General features: G+C 46.9%; 1 protein-coding gene across 5 annotated transcripts in view; it reads right to left on the minus strand.

Moving 5' to 3' along the window:
* TENM1 (teneurin transmembrane protein 1) overlaps positions 1-1,771 on the minus strand; it is a 1,354,271-nt gene extending 1,352,500 nt beyond the window's left edge. For all 5 annotated transcript variants that reach the window (XM_075323916.1, XM_075323915.1, XM_075323914.1 and 2 more), the window contains exon 1: positions 1,261-1,771. The gene's annotated coding sequence lies outside the window, so the exon portion shown is untranslated. The remainder of the gene's footprint in view (positions 1-1,260) is intronic.
* Positions 1,772-5,948: the final 4,177 nt, after the last annotated feature.

A 5,948-nucleotide genomic window follows, 5' to 3' on the forward strand; every position in this document is an offset into this window, starting at 1 on the left:
TGTATACATCAGGGATGATTATTATGGGGGGGTAAAGGAGGTTGTGGTTTGTGGGGTGGGAAAGCACACCCTGAAAAATAATATGTGCATCTCCAGACCTTTCTTGTATACAGATGCACTCACTTCTTGCCAGAGCTCTTTCTCAGCCGTTCCATGACCGTTTAGAATGCGCTGTCCACTTGTTAGAGTGCTGAAAACACCCAGTGCACAACCCGGCAGGAGGACATTCAGATAAAGTGCGAAAACACCCAGTGCACACACCCGGCAGGAGGACATTCAGATAAAGTGCAAAAACACCCAGTGCACACACCCGGCAGGAGGACATTCAGATAAAGTGCGAAAACACCCAGTGCACACACCCGGCAGGAGGACATTCAGATAAAGTGCAAAAGCACCCAGTGCACACACCCGGCAGGAGGACATTCAGATAAAGTGCGAAAACACCCAGTGCACACACCCGGCAGGAGGACATTCAGATAAAGTGCGAAAACACCCAGTGCACACACCCGGCAGGAGGACATTCAGATAAAGTGCGAAAACACCCAGTGCACACACCCGGCAGGAGGACATTCAGATAAAGTGCGAAAACACCCAGTGCACACACCCGGCAGGAGGACATTCAGATAAAGTGCGAAAACACCCAGTGCACACACCCGGCAGGAGGACATTCAGATAAAGTGCAAAAACACCCAGTGCACACACCAGGCAGGAGGACATTCAGATAAAGTGCAAAAACACCCAGTGCACACACCAGGCAGGAGGACATTCAGATAAAGTGCAAAAACACCCAGTGCACACACCCGGCAGGAGGACATTCAGATAAAGTGCAAAAACACCCAGTGCACACACCCGGCAGGAGGGCATTCAGATAAAGTGCAAAAACACCCAGTGCACACACCAGGCAGGAGGACATTCAGATAAAGTGCAAAAACACCCAGTGCACACACCCGGCAGGAGGACATTCAGATAAAGTGCAAAAACACCCAGTGCACACACCCGGCAGGAGGGCATTCAGATAAAGTGCAAAAACACCCAGTGCACACACCAGGCAGGAGGACATTCAGATAAAGTGCAAAAGCACCCAGTGCACACACCAGGCAGGAGGACATTCAGATAAAGTGCTGCTCGCTGCCTTCCTTAAGGAGTACGAGAACATGTTCTTCTCACGTGTATATAGACAAGTATCTACAATCACATGCAAAAAAAATCTCCATTCCCTTTTATATAAAGAAACATATCAGTGTCACAATTGGCACCTACCTATTGAGTGGTAACTCTGAGCAGCCTTGGTCCCCCAGGCTGCTTTCCTTTGCCCTGTGCAGGTCTTGCCATAGCCTAACACTGGTGCCCTTGCCTGACCGCTTATTTGCCAGTCGGGCAGGAGATAAATCCACCTTGAATGACCATCAGTCAGCCACAGGGAGGAGATGGAAGCAGGATGCTGGTGACAGGGACAGTTCTATGGGTCAGTAAGTGATAATCTCCTATAAGAACCAAGGCTCCTTTATCATCATCCTAGGGCTCCAGTGCTCCAACAAGCAGGCGTTCACCATCCAGGGTGCAGAGACAGCTCCAGAGGACTGTACCACTGTATCAAGGGGTGGGATTGTCAATGGGTTTAGCAGGTCTCTTAGGCTGCAAGTGCATGTAAAGCTGGCATCAGTTGTGTGTGGAGCTGGTGGTGCTCTGTGCAGGCAGCATCCTCCAGCCCTTCTGCTGCTGCTGATGCTGATCTGGGAGACAGGAGGAGGAGGAGGTGCAGACAAATGAACACAACTGCAAGTATGGACTGAGCTAGGAGGAGAGAGGGAGAAAGGCTAGGCTGCTGCTGACTACATCTCTCCATGTCAGGGCACAAGCGTATGTCCTCCATCCTTCCCACCCAGACATTACATGAAGAGCCTGTAACACTTGGAAGTGTACATCTCACAGAACAAAAAGGTGTTAAGCATGCATACACACAAAAAGCACATAAACACACAGTACCTATAAAAGGATATCAGTATATGATTTCAGCTGCTCTTCTATTAGTATTAAGAATCATTCAATAAAGTTGTTATTGAAACATATTATTCTATTGTTTTTACACCAAACAATCATATTTCTCATTAAATACACACTGTCAAATGGGATTAATTTATCAAGCGTATCTTATGAATGTATGCCCCATGTTTGTACACAGTGTATGGCTTTGTCTCTAGGAATAAATTACTGTTGATGATTATTACTCCATTTGTCAATATACATCCTAATAAATCACATGTAAATACATCACATAAGACTCAGTAAGCTTAGTAAGGCTCGTGCACTGAAAGTGTTAACTGCTTGTAAATACAGATAAAGGAAGCTAGGCTTTAATCCTGCACAGGTAAAAGAATAAGAATCTGCCTTTCATAGAGCTGCAGACGAAGGGGTGAAAATATACTTTCTGACTGTAGAGGTCTCTTCAGTTGAAAGTCTGTGAAGAGCATGTGTGTCTGCGCTTTGTAGGACTGATATGTTAGATGCAGGATAACCTTTCACACATGCATAAAATGGATTGTTCTGTGAGCCTGTCATATCATTGAAGTCTTTACACTTATCCAGTAGTAAATGTTATTTATCTAGTTCCCTGACATTTGTTTATTCTTTTTGTATTTTTAAGGGATCAGGTTTTTACTTCCAATTGGCACTATGACAGCAGTCTAAGTTCTCGTTGAAGAGATTGTCTCATGAGAATCATGTATGGCATGTACACACGGACCCTCACCTATGCTCTGAGACCTGCACCTATCTCAAAAGATCAAAAGGAGAAAAACTGTAGACTCCAAAGGAAAGTGCTATATAAAACATATACTTTTATTGGGTACGCTTAAAATGGTTGGGCATACAAAAAAACATACAGTTTTATGACTTATTCATATTACTTATGACAATAAGTAATGTGGCTGACAAAACATACACATGAAACGACACAAAACAGTCATATTAGGCCTAGGACACACGGCGAGAAAAACAGTGCGAGTGGAATGCGATGAAAAATCGCATTCCACTCGGACCAATATTACTCTATAGGGCAGCTCCCCATAGCGATTATTTTCTCAACCCTAAGCGGACCGAAAAAATAGTTGCAGCATGCTGTGGGTGCAATGCGATCCTGTTTCACTTGCACCCATACAAGTCTATGGGGAGAGAGAAACCACATTGCACTCGCGTTACAACGATGTAATGCGAGTGTAATGCGAATCTCGCATCAGCCGATAACGGAGGAGATAGAAAGATAAATCCCTCCCTCCCCTCCACAGTGCCAGCCCGCCCTCCTCATCTGTGGTCTGATCGCACGATCGGACCACAGTCGCATGTCACTCGCATGACACTTGGCTCCCGCTGTGCAGCGAGCGTGTACCGAGTGTCATGCGAGCACTCGCACAAATCCCCTTGTGGCCTCGGCCTTAATCACATTATTGCAGTATCCAGATAATGAGCCTACAGGAATTATATGTAATCAAGGCTACCATGCTTGTAAGAGGTTAATACCCATAAGTAGAGATGAGCGAACCGGTCGTGGTTCTGCTCGAGTTCGGTTTGTCGAACGGAGGTCTTGTTCGAGTTCGGTTCGTCGAACGTTCGACGAACCAAACTCGAACCGCATAGGAAACAATGGCAGGCATTCACAAACACATAAAAACACCTAGAAAACACCCTCAAAGGTGTCCAAAAGGTGACAAACAACTCACAACACAACACAAACACATGGGAAAGTGACAAGGACATATACTCATGCGAAAATAAAAGAGCTGGACAAGGAAAAAGAGGAGGACACACAGATATATGAGTATATGCAAGGAAACGTCGATGCCATTATTGTGCAACTTGAGCCCTGCTCATTTTAGGCTTCCAATCTGGATAAATTGCCTGAGCTTGCCACGTACGCCTTGGGGATCTTGTCTTGTCCTGCAGCCAGCGTTCTCTCGGAACCTCTCTTCAGTGCTGCTGGGGGTCTGCTGGAAGATAAGCACACGTGTCTGTCCACTGACAATGTGGACATGGCTCTCAGAGGACTTTTCTTCCCCTGGGTCAGCCAGGGGAGGCGAAAGGCACGCGTATACTTGAGAGTGCTTCATGCAAAGCATCTGTTTCATTTTGAAAAGGGGGATCAAGTGATGCCAGTCAAGTGGGGTGTGGGTGGCCCAATTAGTGGAAACGAGGGAGACTGTGGTTGGAGTCCACTCGCTGTGTTTGTAAAAGAACCAAGATGAACAAGTCATGGCTCTCAGAGGACTTTTCTTCCCCTGGATCATCGAGGGGAGGTGAAAGGCACGCGTATTTTTGAGAGAGCTTCATGCAAAGCATCTGTTTCATTTTGAAAAGGGGGATCAAGTGATGCCAGTCAAGTGGGGTGTGTGTGGCCCAATTAGTGGAAACGAGCGAGACTGTGGTTGGAGTCCCCTCGCTTTTGAAAAAAGAACCAAGATGAACAAGTCATGGCTCTCAGAGGACTTTTCTTCCCCTGGGTCATCCAGGGGAGGCGAAAGGCACGCGTATTTTTGAGAGTGCTTCATGCAAAGCATCTGTTTCATTTTGAAAAGGGGGATCAAGTGATTCCAGTCAAGTTGGGTGTGTGTGGCCCAATTAGTGGAAACGAGGGAGACTGTGGTTGGAGTCCCCTCGCTGTGTTTGTAAAAGAACCAAGATGAACAAGTCATGGCTCTCAGAGGATTTTTCTTCCCCTGGGACATCCAGGGGAGGTGAAAGGCACGCGCATTTTTGAGAGTGCTTCCTGCAAAGCATCTGTTTCATTTTGAAAAGGGGGATCAAGTGATGCCAGTCAAGGGGGGTGTGTGTGGCCCAATTAGTGGAAACGAGGGAGACTGTGGTTGGAGTCCACTCGCTGTGTTTGTAAAAGAACCAAGATGAACAAGTCATGGCTCTCAGAGGACTTTTCTTCCCCTGGATCATCCAGGGGAGGTGAAAGGCACGCGTATTTTTGAGAGAGCTTCATGCAAAGCATCTGTTTCATTTTGAAAAGGGGGATCAAGTGATGCCAGTCAAGTGGGGTGTGTGTGGCCCAATTAGTGGAAACGAGCGAGACTGTGGTTGGAGTCCCCTCGCTTTTGAAAAAAGAACCAAGATGAACAAGTCATGGCTCTCAGAGGACTTTTCTTCCCCTGGGTCATCCAGGGGAGGCAAAAGGCACGCGTATTTTTGAGAGTGCTTCATGCAAAGCATCTGTTTCATTTTGAAAAGGGGGATCAAGTGCTCCAGTCAAGTTGGGTGTGTGTGGCCCAATTAGTGGAAACGAGGGAGACTGTGGTTGGAGTCCCCTCGCTGTGTTTGTAAAAGAACCAAGATGAACAAGTCATGGCTCTCAGAGGATTTTTCTTCCCCTGGGACATCCAGGGGAGGTGAAAGGCACGCGCATTTTTGAGAGTGCTTCCTGCAAAGCATCTGTTTCATTTTGAAAAGGGGGATCAAGTGATGCCAGTCAAGTGGGGTGTGTGTGGCCCAATTAGTGGAAACGAGGGAGACTGTGGTTGGAGTCCACTCGCTGTGTTTGTAAAAGAACCAAGATGAACAAGTCATGGCTCTCAGAGGACTTTTCTTCCCCTGGATCATCCAGGGGAGGTGAAAGGCACGCGTATTTTTGAGAGAGCTTCATGCAAAGCATCTGTTTCATTTTGAAAAGGGGGATCAAGTGATGCCAGTCAAGTGGGGTGTGTGTGGCCCAATTAGTGGAAACGAGCGAGACTGTGGTTGGAGTCCCCTCGCTTTTGAAAAAAGAACCAAGATGAACAAGTCATGGCTCTCAGAGGACTTTTCTTCCCCTGGGTCATCCAGGGGAGGCAAAAGGCACGCGTATTTTTGAGAGTGCTTCATGCAAAGCATCTGTTTCATTTTGAAAAGGGGGATCAAGTGCTCCAGTCAAGTTGGGTGTGTGTGGCCCAATTAGTGGAAACGAGGGAGACTGT

Source organism: Anomaloglossus baeobatrachus, chromosome 9 (assembly GCF_048569485.1).
Source record: "Anomaloglossus baeobatrachus isolate aAnoBae1 chromosome 9, aAnoBae1.hap1, whole genome shotgun sequence".
NCBI lineage: Eukaryota > Metazoa > Chordata > Amphibia > Anura > Aromobatidae > Anomaloglossus > Anomaloglossus baeobatrachus.